The 15,818-nt window shown below is 45.9% G+C and overlaps 1 protein-coding gene across 2 annotated transcripts in view; it reads left to right on the top strand.

Moving 5' to 3' along the window:
• Positions 1–15,818, top strand: part of GRM8 (glutamate metabotropic receptor 8) — a 2,784,122-nt gene that overhangs the window by 927,835 nt on the left and 1,840,469 nt on the right. The window lies entirely within an intron of this gene.

Here is a 15,818-nt window from a genome sequence, read left to right as displayed (position 1 = left end):
CAGGCAGAGGCATGGCGTCAGGCAGTGGCGTTTGTGCTGAAGTCGCTGAAGTCGGTACAGGAGTCAATGAAGTCAGAAAACTAGCTAGAAGCTAGTAGGTGAAGTCTTTGTTGGCCTTGAGACTTCAGAACAGGTGGAAAGCTTAATCTATCCCTTGGAGAGCACTTTTGGGGAAGGGGAGTCCTTCCAGCAAAGTCAGAGGCCAGCAGGCAGCAGGGCAACAGTCCTTCTCAGCAAGGCAGTCCAGATGAGTCCTTTGGGCAGCCAAGCAGTTCCTCTGACAGAGTTCAGATATAGGTCAATAAGTGTCTGATTTGGTGGGGTCAGAGCCCCAGGTTATCTACCCAAAAGTGCCTTTGAAGTGAGTGGAAATTTCAAAGAGAGGTTTTGAAGAGCACAGGGTACTCTTTCAGCCCAGTCCTGTCTGCCAGGATCCATGTGGGGGGTTATCAGTCCTTTGTGTGAGGGCAGGCCAATGGCCTTTGAGAGCACATGCACTTTAGCACTGGTTTAGAGTCCTAAAACCAGCAAAAACAGGGTCAGAAAAATGGAGGGAGGCAGGCAAATAGTTGGGGGATTACCATCCTAAGGCTGTCAGGTCTAACAGGCTCTTTCATACCTCAAATCTTTTATAGTTTTGCTGGGGCGACTTTAATGCTAAGATGGTCTTTATTGCATTAACCTAAATCCTTTCATGGCTGAAGAAATCCTGTACTGCCATTTGATGTCTGCTGCCAAAGGGAGACGGCTTCTTCGGGCTGCAGGGACATTTGGCTTGCCTAATGCCCTGGTTAGGAGGGCAGTATCTGTTGACCAACAACCAAACCATTATTGGGCAGAGGTACAACCATTGATTAAGTGTTTGTTACAAGGTCCCTAGATGAGAAGCTTAGTTTCGGCATAGTTCATGAAACCTGTTTTAGTGACCATAAGCCTCCTGAGGTTAGATTGGCCATACCAGAGGTCAGTCAGGTTGAGTCCCTCCCTGATTTAAAGAACCTGGCTACTAAAGATCAGAGTTGTTGTGTTACATTGTGCCATATCTCTATTCCTACCCAGCTTGAGGCTACTGTTATCACCAATTCCCCCCTGATGTTGGAGGTCTTGTTAAATCCAGGAGCCCCAGCTAGTAGCATTTTTGCCTCTCATTCATTAATCACTTCTGTAAACTCCATCATGGTTGAGATGTCTGATACCAGCAGGTCGTGTATGAGGGGGCTGGTTTGATAGCAACTGTAGGGTTGTTAATAAACACTTGCATGCCACCCTTAAAGCTGCCCCCAGAGACTCGCAAGCTATTACCTTGGCCAGAGCTGCCTGCAAGAATGCAATCAGGGCCAGGAAGTTTGCATAGAAAGAGGACCGGTGGGAGTGCCTTTTATTCACCTGTCACACTGGGGATGCTAAGGGTTTTTGGGAGATTGTTAACAGCAAATAGACCATCTCCTGTCCTAATGAAGATATTGTCTCTACAATCACCCCTTTTAGGTGGTCGGAACATTTCACTAGGGTATATGTTGTAGATATGAGATGTGATCTGCCTGACTCTGTGGGGATATCTTTGTCCTCTTCTAGCATTCAGTTTGAGATGGATGAAGTTTGCATAGCCATTTTGGAAACTCCCTCTAACACTGCACCAGGACCAGATGGCATCGCTTTGGACCTCTTTAAGGCAGACATCATGTTTTGGGACCCAATTTTAACTTTTTAATTTCAGCCGTAAATATTCCTAAATCATGGAGGTCTGAAGTTATTGTTCCTGTCTTTGAAAAGGGCAACAGCCAAGACCCGGCATGCTACAGACCTATTTCCTTACTTGTTACAGTGGTCAACATTGTGGGGCTGGGTTGTCCTGTATCGTTTAGAGGACAGGATGCAATCTAATAATATCTTATGCCCAGCCCAGCATGGGTTTAGGGAAGGGATAGGCACAATAGAGCAATGCCTCAATTTAAACTAGATAATTGCCAAATGTGTGGTTGCCAAAAAAGGAGAGCTGTATTTAACTTTAATTGACCTAAGGTGTGCTTTTGACCATGTTAACCAGTCCAAACTTTGGGGTATAGTGGTTACTCTTAGTCTGCCACAGCTATTGCTAGATTTTTTGCATTCCCTTTACAATGATGTTAACACGTGTTAGATGCGGGCAGGGTGGTGAATGTACAGACTCTCTCCGTATTCCAAGAGGGGTTTGTCAGGGCTGTGTATTAGCACCCATTCTCTTTCTCCTTTATATCAATGGACTAAGTTCCTTCTTGGCAGAGAATGGGAGAGATATGCCCAGTGTTAGAAATGGGGTTTTTGGTTGGCAGTCAGGTTACCCCCTGTCCAAGCAAAAGCCCTCACTCTAGTCAGGGTAAGTCACACACAATCCAAGATTATCCTGTGCCCACCCTCTGGTAGCTTGGCGCGAGCAGTCAGGCTTAACTTAGAAGGCAATGTGTAAAGTATTTGTGCAATAAATCATACAATACCACCATATAGCACCACAAAAATACACCACACAGTGTTTAGAAAAATATATAATATTTATCAAGATAATTGTAGGTCAAAAAGAATAAAGTTTGCAATGGGAAATTGTAGAGATATCACTGAAAAGTGATATAAAGTGTCTTAAGTCTTTAGAATATAAACAAAGTCTCTTTCAAGCACAAGTACCTGGTTTAGAGTGGAAAAATCTCCTCAGAGGGCCACAAAAGAAGAGGTGCGTGAAAAAAGGGTGTGTGCGTCGATTTCTCCCCAGCACACACGGACTTGCGTCGTTATTTTCCACGCGGGGAAGTCGTGCGTTGTTTTCCGGCGCGCGGACAGTCTCTTTTCGTGGATCGCGGGGATTACCAGATGTCCCGGGTCTGTGCGTGGATTTTCCTGCTTGTTTTCCAGCTGCGTGTCGTTCTGCGGGGCTGCGCGTCGAAATTACGATCTCACGGCAGGCGTTGCGTCGATTTCTCCTCTAGAGGTCGGGCGGCGTTGTCCTCACGAAGCCGTGCGTCGGATTTTCGGTCGTCCCAAGAGCGCCGCGTCGATCAGCGTCGGTGTGCGGCGTTTTTCTCGCCGCGGAACAAGCTGTGCGTCGAAATTTTCGACGCACGGAGCGTCCAAGTGAAAGAGGGAAGTCTTTTTGGGCCTGAGACTTCAGGGAACAGGAGGCAACCTCTATCCAAGCCCTTGGAAAGCACTTTCACAGCCAGACAAGAGTTCAGCAAGGCAGCAGGCCAACAGCAAGGCAGCAGTCCTTTGTAGAAAGCAGACAGGTGAGTCCTTTGAGCAGCCAGGCAGTTCTTCTTGGAAGGATGTAGTTTCTGGTTCAGGTTTCTTCTCCAGCAAGTGTCTGATGAGGTAGGGCAGAGGCCCTGTTTTATACCCAAATGTGCCTTTGAAGTGGGGGAGACTTCAAAGAGTGGCTAAGGTCCCCTTTCAGTTCAATCCTGTCTGCCAGGGTCCCAGTAGGGGGTGTGGCAGTACTTTGTGTGAGAGCAGGCCCTCCACCCTCCCAGCCCAGGAAGATCCATTCAAAATGCAGATGTATGCAAGTGAGGCTGAGTACCCTGTGGTTGGGGTGTGCCTGAGTGAATGCACAAGGAGCTGTCAACCAAGCCCAGCCAGACGTGGTTTGTAAGGCACAGAAAGATTTAAGTGCAAAGAAATGCTCACTTTCTAAAAGTGGCATTTCTAGAATAGTAATATTAAATCCGACTTCACCAGTCAGCAGGATTTTGTATTACCATTCTGGCCATACTAAATATGACTTTCCTGCTCCTTTCAGATCAGCAGCTGCCACTTCAACAATGTATGAGGGCAGCCCCAATGTTAGCCTATGAAGGGAGCAGGCCTCACAGTAGTGTAAAAACGAATTTAGGAGTTTTACAGTACCAGGACATATAATTACACAGGTACATGTCCTGCCTTTTACCTACACAGCACCCTGCTCTAGGGGTTACCTAGGGCACACATTAAGGGTGACTTATATGTAGAAAAAGGGGAGTTCTAGGCTTGGCAAGTACTTTTAAATGCCAAGTCGAGGTGGCAGTGAAACTGCACCCACAGGCCTTGCAATGGCAAGCCTGAGACAAGGTTAAGGGGGCTACTTAAGTGGGTGGCACAACCAGTGCTGCGGTCCACTAGTAGCATTTAATCTACCAGCCCTATGCACACAGGGTGCACCTTACTAGGGACTTATAAGTAAATTAATAGTCCAATCAGGTATGATTCAAGGTTACCATGTTTTAAGGGAGAGAGCATATGTACTTTAGCACTGGTTAGCAGTGGTAAAGTGCGCAGAGTCTAAAAACCAGCAAAACTGAGATCAGAAAAAGAAAAGGAGGAAGGCAAAAAGTTTGGGGATGACCCTGTCAAAAAGCCAGGTCCAACATGACCCCCTCCCAGCCTAAAGCCAGGGTAGACTAATCAACACTCTGATGGACTTCCCTGCTTAAGGCGATAGAACATGGACAACGGCCCACTACTGCAGGGGCACTCGCCAGTTCTACGCCTTTCTGAACTCAGTGAGGCTTCTTTGTCTATACTCTCTGGGGCCACTGATCTGGCCCATGGGGAACCCTTCTCATCACCTGAGGACCCCATCTGTACAGCTCCTAACTTTAATTTGCTTACAGATGCATCCCAGTATGCAGACAGTATCACCATGGCCAACAAAGTGATGTGGCCCATTCCATTCCTTGGGTCTGACTTCTGTCCCCAACCCAGGGAAAACTCTGCCCACAAGGACAGAAACCAACAGATGCCACTGACAGCTGTCAGTGTTATGAGCCAGGCCCCTGACCATCCACTGCTAGGTGGAGACCCTGAGGGGGGCCGTTGGCTGAGCTTCTCCTCCAACTGGGGGGCTGGTAGGGAGGTCCCAAGGGATTCCTGTAGCATCCCAGAATGGGGGGTAGTAACCCCAGGGGTCTTGCACCTCTTCTCCACTCTCACCAGGTCAGGGGTGGGTCCTTGATACTGGTCCCTCAGCCCAGGGTCTGTACTCTGAGGCTGAACAGAGGACAGGGGTGAGTCCTTCCTCCCCGTGCCTCCCCATCGGGGCTTACATACCCTCCTCTGGGGAGTGGTACTGCCAGACATCTGAACTGTTAGGGCACCCTTGGGGGTTGGCCCTCTCAGCTCTCCTGACACTAAGGGAAACTCATTCCCCAGAATGCAGTCAATGGGCAGCTGGGGACTAACTATGACCCGCCTCTGGGTCACCTCCCCACCCCACTCTAGGGACACACGGGCCATGGGGCGGAAGAAATCTTCCCCAATGGCTGGAGTCACTCTACACACCTGTCCGGTGTACTGCTCTGGTGACACTAGTCTCTCCACAATCATGGTAAGACTAGCCCCTGTGTCTCTCAGAGCGGTGACTGGGATCCCATTCACTCCCACCTGGAGGAAGTGACGGCTCCCACCCTCAGGGATCACCAGTTTACCCTCTGAGTCCACCTCCCAACTAAAGGAGATGAAGGCATGGTCTAAGACCTGCCCCTGGGGACTACATTCCCCTAAGGCCACATGGGCCACCCCTGTAGAGGTCCCAATATTGGGTGAGTTCTTTGGACAGACAGAGTCCCCCTTCTTGTGTCCTATCTGGGAACACTCAAAGCAGCGGGGTTGGGAATGGGATGCTTTGGGCCACTGCCCATCAGAACCCCCACCCTGTTTCTCAGATGAGGTATGGGAACCCTTTCTTCCCCCCTTACTCTGGGAATCGTCTGGGTCATTTCTAACCTCCCCCTCACTTTGTTGGGGGGAACCGGAACTACCCTTCTCGGGGTCACTCCCAGATACCTTTTTGGACACTCTGGTGCTTGCCCAGAGGTCCGCCTCCTCAGCAAGCTTCCTGGGATTAGTCAGCTTACTATCTACCAAGTGCTGGCGCAACTCTGTAAAAGTAGTATTAAGCATATGCTCTCTCAGAATCAAGTCATATAACCCTTTATAGTAATTTACTTTGTTGCCCCGCACCCATCCATTCAGTGCCTTACTGGAAAAGTCAAAGAAATATACCCATGTTTGTGTTTTGTTTGGTGCTGTCCCTGAACCTCTGACGGTATCCCTCAGGGGTCAGCCCAAACTTGGCAAGTAAAGTGGCTTTCTGAAGTGGGTATGTGTTTTGATCCGGTTGATCCAATGTGAGAAGTGTGTCCCTCCCCAATGGCGGCACATAACCCCACATAGCTACCCCCCATTGCCCTTCAGGAACCTCATGAGCCCTTAGTGCAACTTCATAAGCAGCTAACCATTTATCTATGTCATCTCCCACCACAAAACTGGGCACCACATTTTTGGGTATACGAACCTTCTTTTCTCCAGCAGGTCCTGTCTGTATGCTGCCACCATTATTGCTGGATTCAGACTGTCTCGCCTTGATCTCCAGCTCCTTGAGACTCAGTTCATGAGCCAACAATAGTTTCTTTTCAGCCAAAGCTCTTTCAGCTTCCACCTGTTTGGCTGCCCTTTCAGCTTCTGCTTGAATCTGTTTGGCTGTTCTTTCAGCTTCAATCTGTTTGGCTGCTCTTTCAGCCTCAGCTTGTTTGGCTTCTCTCTCTGCCCTTCTCTCCTCCTGTTGAGCCTCAATTTTCAGTTTTGCCATTTGAAATTGGAACTCCCTTTCCTCTCTCCTTTCCTCTGCGGTCAGGCTTTGCATAGAGACACTGCTCCCTGGTCTGGAAGGGGGCACAATTGCAGTGGTAACACCATCCACAGATAGTGAAAATTCCTCTGAGGTGCCATTTTCTGGCTCCTCTTCCTCATCATCCTCTAAATGGGCTTCTGCCCAGGCCCTCAGCGCCACTTGAAAGTCCTCCTTTCTGGAGGCCCCTTGGGTGGGTACCCTCAATGCCCTGCAGAATCCTCTTAGTTGTTTGACCGTATATGTATCCAACTGGACTAGGTCAAAGTCCCCTGTCTGAGACCCAGTCAGAGACATGTTGAGTGAGGATTTAGTTTTTGAAAATTGTCAGGAAAAAACAGATTTGCAAAAAGAGATAAAAAGCCAAGTTGACCTTCAACTGTGGGTAGGTAGTGAAATACTTAGCTACTGTATGTCACTGCACAAATACAAGTCCTATCCTCACCGCTGATCACCAATGTTAGAAATGGGGTTTTTGGTTGTCAGTCAGGTTACCCCCTGTCCAAGCAAAAGCCCTCACTCTAGTCAGGGTAAGTCACACACAATCCAAGATTATCCTGTGCCCACCCTCTGGTAGCTTGGCACGAGCAGTCAGGCTTAACTTAGAAGGCAATGTGTAAAGTATTTGTGCAATAAATCATACAATACCACCATATAGCACCACAAAAATACACCACACAGTGTTTAGAAAAATATATAATATTTATCAGGATAATTGTAGGTCAAAAAGAATAAAGTTTGCAATGGGAAATTGTAGAGATATCACTGAAAAGTGATATAAAGTGTCTTAAGTCTTTAGAATATAAACAAAGTCTCTTTCAAGCACAAGTACCTGGTTTAGAGTGGAAAAATCTCCTCAGAGGGCCACAAAAGAAGAGGTGCGTGGAAAAAGGGTGTGTGGGTCGATTTCTCCCCAGCACACACGGACTTGCGTCGTTATTTTCCACGCGGGGAAGTCGTGCGTCGTTTTCCGGCGCGCGGACAGTCTCTTTTCGTGGATCGCGGGGATTACCAGATGTCCCGGGTCTGTGCGTGGATTTTCCTGCTTGTTTTCCGGCTGCGCGTCGTTCTGCGGGGCTGCGCGTCGAAATTACGATTTCACGGCAGGCGTTGCGTCGATTTCTCCTCTAGAGGTCGGGCGGCGTTGTCCTTGCGAAGCCGTGCGTCGGATTTTCGGTCGTCCCAAGAGCGCTGCGTCGATCAGCGTCGGTGTGCGGCGTTTTTCTCGCCGCGGAACAAGCTGTGCGTCGAAATTTTCGACGCACGGAGCGTCCAAGTGAAAGAGGGAAGTCTTTTTGGGCCTGAGACTTCAGGGAACAGGAGGCAAGCTCTATCCAAGCCCTTGGAGAGCACTTTCACAGCCAGACAAGAGTTCAGCAAGGCAGCAGGCCAACAGCAAGGCAGCAGTCCTTTGTAGAAAGCAGACAGGTGAGTCCTTTGAGCAGCCAGGCAGTTCTTCTTGGCAGGATGTTGTTTCTGGTTCAGGTTTCTTCTCCAGCAAGTGTCTGATGAGGTAGGGCAGAGGCCCTGTTTTATACCCAAATGTGCCTTTGAAGTGGGGGAGACTTCAAAGAGTGGCTAAGAAGTGCACCAGGTTCCCTTTCAGTTCAATCCTGTCTGCCAGGGTCCCAGTAGGGGGTGTGGCAGTCCTTTGTGTGAGAGCAGGCCCTTCACCCTCCCAGCCCAGGAAGACCCATTCAAAATGCAGATGTATGCAAGTGAGGCTGAGTACCCTGTGTTTGGGGTGTGTCTGAGTGAATGCACAAGGAACTGTCAACCAAGCCCAGCCAGATGTGGATTGTAAGGCACAGAAAGATTTAAGTGCAAAGAAATGCTCACTTTCTAAAAGTGGCATTTCTAGAATAGTAATATTAAATCCGACTTCACCAGTCAGCAGGATTTTGTATTACCATTCTGGCCATACTAAATATGACTTTCCTGCTCCTTTCAGATCTGCAGCTGCCACTTCAACAATGTACGAGGGCAGCCCCAATGTTAGCCTATGAAGGGAGCAGGCCTCACAGTAGTGTAAAAACGAATTTAGGAGTTTTACACTACCAGGACATATAATTACACAGGTACATGTCCTGCCTTTTACCTACACAGCACCCTGCTCTAGGAGTTACCTAGGGCACACATTAAGTGTGACTTATATGTAGAAAAAGGGGAGTTCTAGGCTTGGCAAGTACTTTTAAATGCCAAGTCGAGGTGGCAGTGAAACTGCACCCACAGGCCTTGCAATGGCAAGCCTGAGACAAGGTTAAGGGGGCTACTTAAGTGGGTGGCACAACCAGTGCTGTGGTCCACTAGTAGCATTTGATCTACCAGCCCTATGCACACAGGGTGCACCTTACTAGGGACTTATAAGTAAATTAATAGTCCAATCAGGTATGATTCAAGGTTACCATGTTTTAAGGGAGAGAGCATATGTACTTTAGCACTGGTTAGCAGTGGTAAAGTGCACAGAGTCTAAAAACCAGCAAAACTGAGGTCAGAAAAAGAAAAGGAGGAAGGCAAAAAGTTTGGGGATGACCCTGTCAAAAAGCCAGGTCCAACACCCAGGATTAAATTGTCACCTGTACCATCCCTACTGTATGCTGGTGATGCTCTTCTTCTCAACCAAACCCCTTATGGGCTCAAATGTTTAGTTGATCTTTCTGTAGAGTTCATGGACAATCTAGAACTCAACACAAATATTGGGAAAACATATTAAATAGTATGTGGAAATGATCAGCTAAACCAAGACCCATTTCAATTAAGGGGAAGCCCATTGCAAGGGTGGCCACTTCTTTTATTTAGGGGTAACTTTTGATCATCCTAATAATTGGGCCCTTTGTCTTGTGAACCGCTGTCTCCGGTTCAACCAAGCCTGTGGCTCCCTTTTTAGATGTGCTACTATGGTGGGCAGTAAACCCATTGAGCCCCTTTTGCACATTCATAAATTGAAGTGCTGAGCCATCCTGATGTACGGTGCAGCAATGTGGAGGGACAGGGAGTGCTCGAGTATCCAGCAGGAGGAGAACTGCTTTTGCAGGAGGTTGCTAGGAGTGGGCAATGTGGCTGCTACCTACTTTGTGCACGAAGAGCTGGGTTTGAACTATGTTGAGAACTATGCCACTATTGCCCCGTTACTTCTGTGGGTTGCTGTAGGATGTGGAAAGTATACAGCATTTAATAGGGATGTGATAGAGGATTTCATGAGCTGTGACAATGACCTTAGATTCATGTGGCTCAGCCATGTTAAAAGCGTGGCCAAGTCCTTGGGTTTGCCTGAAGTATTTTCCACCTTGCACCTGCTAGGTAAAGAGGATGACAAAAGGGCCAAGGGCCAAGGGCTTATTCTTTTCCCGCGCAAGGGAGCGGAGAGTGAAGTTGGCTTTGAGCAGGTCAGTCTTGTCAGTATTTCCATTTTTGAAATCCTCGTCTACCCTGGAACCTTATCTCATATGGGTCTGATGACCTTGGATGAGATCACTCCTTAAAATCTTTCGCTTGGGCTCTTTTAAGTCATGTCTTTGTTTTCACCCAGGCAATATGCTATATCTTCTATAGAGGTTTACTTATATGATAGTCACTCCCTTCAGACTCAGGAACACCTGGTCCTCTTCTGTGAGTTCTATGCCCCCCGCGCCAGAGGTTTTTGTCACCCATCCTCAACGCAAGGGGCTTCTATCAATGCAGACCTACATTTCTCCATCTGCAATTGTTGGGTGACCGGGTAGTCACGTTTGGTGTTTGCTGTTTTTTAAAAAGTGTCTTGTTTTGGAACAAGATTATGAATTCTTAATTTGTCAGAGGCCTTTGTATGTATTTATATGAATCATGTATTCTCTTGTTTTAGTTATTTGGTCTTTGTGATATCTTATGATGATATTTTGTGATGGTTTTATTCCTTCATGACCTTTTTTTAATAAACAAAATAATCAATCAATCAATTCATTACAAAGCAACAACTTGCTACACATTTTTGGATTACTAATGAAATGTAAACAAAAATATTGAATTACAAATGATACTTTTAAAACAATTACTTTAGTAATGTTAACACCTAAAACAATACTATAAGGAAATGCATCTTTTTGCATGTTCACCCCACTTTTTGAGGCTGATGCTGCAGGTGTTTCGACTTTGAAAGTGCATTTTGAACTGCTAACCAGACGTCAGTGCCTGTGTTTAACCCTATAACAAAGTATGCTTAATTGGCTACCCCCAAGCATTGCCATACTTATAAGATCCTAGTATGTGTTATCCTGGTACCCAGCACGTGTAAAGCAGAATGTTAACACAGGACTGCAGCACTTTTTGTGCCATCCTGCATGTACAAAATATGAAATGCACATCAGCATGCCACTGTAGACTGAATGGGCATTGTTCCACACTTCAAACTCGACTTTGTGATTAACTCTAATGGCAAAGGGACACTTCCCCTTAAGTTTATATGTCAGACTCCCCTTCAGCAGGCCTACTGAGTCCTATGGCAGGAACAATATATCCTGAAGTGAGACATAAGTTTGTATATGTCTTTCCAGCAACACCTTCAAATGTATCGTTTTGCTAACTCCTGAATGTGACCAAGTAACCAGGTCAAGTAAGGTTTCAAATTAATCTGAAAATTAAACCTTATCTGATGGACGGATCTGATTTAATGTTGTTGATTTTATGCAAGTTTTAGAAAGTTGCTTTCCTGTATCCAAGCTGGTACAGTGGCCTTACAAAGTCCATTTACACATAAACTAGTTTCCGACCACCTGGGAAGAAGTGTGAATGACTCCTAGGCCCCGGAACAAAGGCATTAGCAATGGAGCGAGGGGAAACCTCCTGCCACAGGAAGGCTGCAAATAGTGTTAGCCTAAAATGTGAGTTTCAAAGGTGAAGCCACCTTTGAATGGCCGCTGGTAACAACATTCCTGAGTAGAATACCTTTTGTTCCTGCAGACATTTAGGAGACAAGGCCTAGAAGTGGAAGCCAGTGTTAGAACTGGTTTTTCCACAGGCGTGTAGCCCTCTGATAGCCACTCACCAAGGGTAGGCGACCTTGCTCCTCATTACTATGGAAGGGTGGTGCCATTTTGAAAAGGGCAAGAATAGGGCACTCTGGGATAGCCAGGTGCCACACATCACAGAAACTGCATCACTAGTGAGGAGGGGACCCAGTAGCCCATTAGCTACTGGCTGCATGGCCCCGTAGGGGCATGTATCTGGGATAAATGGGGAACCCTTGGCACCTTTAGCCATATTTCACTATGCTACACCGCTAAGAAGACTGCACCTGCTGCACTTTTGTGCTAGTGAGCTGGGACCCTACCTGTGGCTCCAAGCCTCGGGAAATGTTGATTTCTTAGCTTCACCAACTCCAGTTACTCCAAGGATCAGGTGGCTGGTCCTTTGGAACCCACCCCAGGGATACAATATTGGAAAGAGCCCAAATCAACATAATTTCACCACTACCAGCCTCTGGGCAAACCAACAAATGAAAGTGAATCTGAGATAGCCAAAGTTTGGACCTTAGTTTGCCAGAACCGGCAGAGCTGTCAGTGACCCAATTCATTGCACTACAAGGTAACAAGCACCAACCAAATGTTTTACATCTAACCACGGTGTATAGTCACCAGTAGTACAGCCGCAGTTATGCAACTACTTCAACTAAGAGGACTTCAAGGGACGTCGATTTACTTGACTAGGTTCACCTCACATCACCGGTGGACCAAGGAACCACAACAGAGACACCCCTGTGAACTGACCCACTAATGGAGCTTTCTTGTGAGCATCTGTGCCTGTATCCCTCAGCATCAGAACTACTCCATTGTTTCCTATGGTGTCTTGTTCAAAAATGGAAACTTGCTTTAAATCACTCTGGGGGCCAGGTAACTGCAAAGTATCCTTTCTGACCTCATAGATCATATCTCTGTCCGATTTGGTCACCCAAGCTGGGCTGGAATACTCTAAACTAACGTTTCCAAACGTTCAAAAAGTTTTTAAAATGTACATTTGCCAATGCTTGTTTGTGATTGCATTGAAAGGTATTTAAAAGTTCGAAAATCTGTATCTCCGGAACCCTCCAGCTGATTTTAATGATTAAGGCCTCTAAAAAGTCATAGAAATATGCTGCATTTTTTTAAAATTAATATAAACAAAGCATTTTGTGTTTTTTAATTGATGTGTGATTTCCTTATTCCTATATAAGGTGCTGTTAAAAGCTTTAAACTAAGTTGCTTTATTGAGCCTTACTGCTCACAGCCACAGCTACCCAGGGTTGAGCTAGAGGATAAGAAAACAATAATGTTCTTTCCCAAAAAGGCCTCTGTAAGTGTACTCCACAAAAAGGCTACCTCATCCTGTCCTATAGTACACTCAGAGCCTCCCCAAATATAATAATTAATATTTATTAAATGAATTTAAAAGAATATGTATTACAACAATATTAATGTCAATTGTATACAATAATATTTTTTAAACAATATTCAACACATAGCTAAACATTATTCCTAATGTCTATATTCTGTGCTTCAAGATTTTCTCAATGCCACATTTTTTTCATGCCAGGTGACATTTTTGATTTGATATTTTTGTCATTCACGCCTCAGACTCTGGATGAGCTTGCCACTCAACTGCACATTTTAGAGGATGTCTGCATTATAGACTAGTGCAGATTAGTACACTATTGAGAGTTAGAAGGGGACTGCACTTGGCACAAAGGGTAGCCAGTGCAGTTTTATGCTGGAAACAATAATAGAAGCTTCTTGATGTATAACTGGATTCACCAAAGTAGTGAATTAGAAAAAGTGGTATGCAAAGAGAATTGCCATTCTTTAATTGCACATCATTGGATGACTGTACATAATTAAAAAACATCATGTCGACTTTTAAGCACATAACAAATTGATAGACACTTACGTCTTTGTTTAGAATTTAGTAAACAAGATACTTCGTCAAAACATGGATGATATCCTGTCTGCTATATACAAGTGTCAAAGGCTCTATGCACTTTGTACTATGCAGAAGGGTTATCCGCCACATTTGTGATGGAGTATCTCTAAATAAGCCCCTTAATTTTATAACAGTCCAGTTACTTTATAGATGCCAATGCTTAAGTTACCCAACAACCAGGTCTATTCAAGTCCTTCTGGCACAGCCTTCAGAGAGCGGGATGTCAACGTGAGTAAACACATTCCACTTGAAGCTGTCAAAGTTCGTGTTATGAGAAGAAGCAGGATAGGCTTTCTGAGCCATTTGTGCACTTGGCAAAGTCACTTCTTGAAAAGCAGACCTTTTTTTCATGCTGTTACTGAGCACTTACTTACCCCAGGTGAAGAGATTTCCAATAATTTCTTTTATTGCAAAGAACTTCCCAGCTCAAATAAAAATCCCAACAGTGCTGTCTTTGTGCTAGTGAGCGTGTTCATTTTCTAATTGAAAAATGGACCTGGAAATCGATGCTTAATAAGATGCTTTTTGAGAATCGCTGTGTGTTGCTTCTGAAGAAGCAGCAGTCTCTTCAGTAGTACAAAAAAGGCACGTCAAGCAGGGTGTAGAAATTCACAAAGCCCACTTCTTTTGAGATGTGACTAGTCACTGCCTGTCCATATGGGTAGAGGGGCCATGCTCCCTCCCTTCTCCTGACAAGAAGAATGTCTGTCAGACTGAGCAAAGGTCAGCCGGTCTGACACTTTTCTTGTTGGGGCAGCCAGGAGCTAGACATTTCCTAAATGCATTGCCGGAGCTAAACTTTGCCCTGCTGAGGATTTCACAGTCCGGTGGGCATAACCTCATCAGCTTAGCAAAAGTGCCTTGAGGACCTCCCGTCATGATGAGGGAGACTTTAGCTGATTGCCCCAGACCCGGGCACTCCAACTGTAAGCCCTGAAGTGCTCTGGGATGAGTATCAAACAAGGACACCTTCTCACAAGGTGGAGCAGAGTCAGCACTTTCACTTACTCCATCCCAGTCTGTGATGAGTGATGGACTGAGGTCTCACCTCATTGGCTTAGGTCAGCCACTGAGGAAAGGCAGCAGTCCCAACCATCCTGGGACCTCCGAGGCTTCCCTCCCGAACAGCTGCAATTAAGGTAAGTTTTATTTTTTGATGCTTGTTGTGCGCGTGCAAGTAGGTATGAACTAATGTATGTATGTGCATTTGAGTGAATGAGCGTTGTGAATGGGTGTGTGTGTGCGTGCTCGTGTGTGAATGTATGGGTGTAAGTGAGTGTGTATGTGTGCATTTATATAGCACTTACTACCCGGAAGGTGTTGAAGCAGTTTGTGCACATGTAGCACAGGCATGCCCATACTTTTTTAGCTCAATGCCACCTAAGCATATTGTGGTGCCAAAATACACTTTTTGCACCTTTTTTAGGTTCCACCTAGACAGCACATGCACTGTCGCTGCAAAATCTCTGGGAAACAAAAATACCTAGATAAAAACAGGTTTACAGCCCACTCTATACTTACTGTTACTTTTCATTAGTTGGCTCCATATCTCTCTTGTTTCCTTACTTCTTATTGGTAAGGTCCTCCTGCTGTTTCCACTTTCTGTTCAACTCGTCCACGGAGTTTGGACCAAGTACAACTTCTTGTCTCTGCGGCCAGTGTCCTTCCAATGGCCACCGCTTGTAGAGGTACTCTTTTTTCCTTTTTAATCTAGCACTCCTTAAGAGAGCATGAATTTGAATGCCCTCCGCCATCCTTTTTGTTTGGCACTCATGAGTGTGAATGTATTCCAAAATAATTAGCCCATGGCCATAGAATAACAGACATGATACCTACGAGCGGAACTGCTTCATATTTAATTTATAGCTATCTTTTCTTTGGTTTAGGGCAGAACACAGACACTGGTGCACAAAAGATGTGCCTGGATGCTCGTCCAGCTACAGCCCAGTGTAATATTTTATCGGGGGTGACTAATGTGCAATATAATCTGTGATACATTTCGCCTGCAGCCGGGACGATACTTTAAAGGACTAACAACCAACCCAGTAAACAGTTCCGTTTCTCGCAGGGCTTTTTGAGGTGCTTATTCTTCAGGGATCGACGACAGGAATACTATTTATTTGGGCAATAGCAACAATAATTTTGGTGCCTATAGATGAATGAGTTAATGTGTGCGCTCATTACATAGTTACCATCGGAACTGAGATCGGCCATTTTAGGATTGCCACAGGCGCAGTGCACCCAGGTGTTTGCACTGTTC

Source organism: Pleurodeles waltl, chromosome 4_1 (assembly GCF_031143425.1).
Source record: "Pleurodeles waltl isolate 20211129_DDA chromosome 4_1, aPleWal1.hap1.20221129, whole genome shotgun sequence".
Classification (NCBI taxonomy): domain Eukaryota; kingdom Metazoa; phylum Chordata; class Amphibia; order Caudata; family Salamandridae; genus Pleurodeles; species Pleurodeles waltl.
This window is presented reverse-complemented; position numbering and strand designations above follow the sequence as displayed.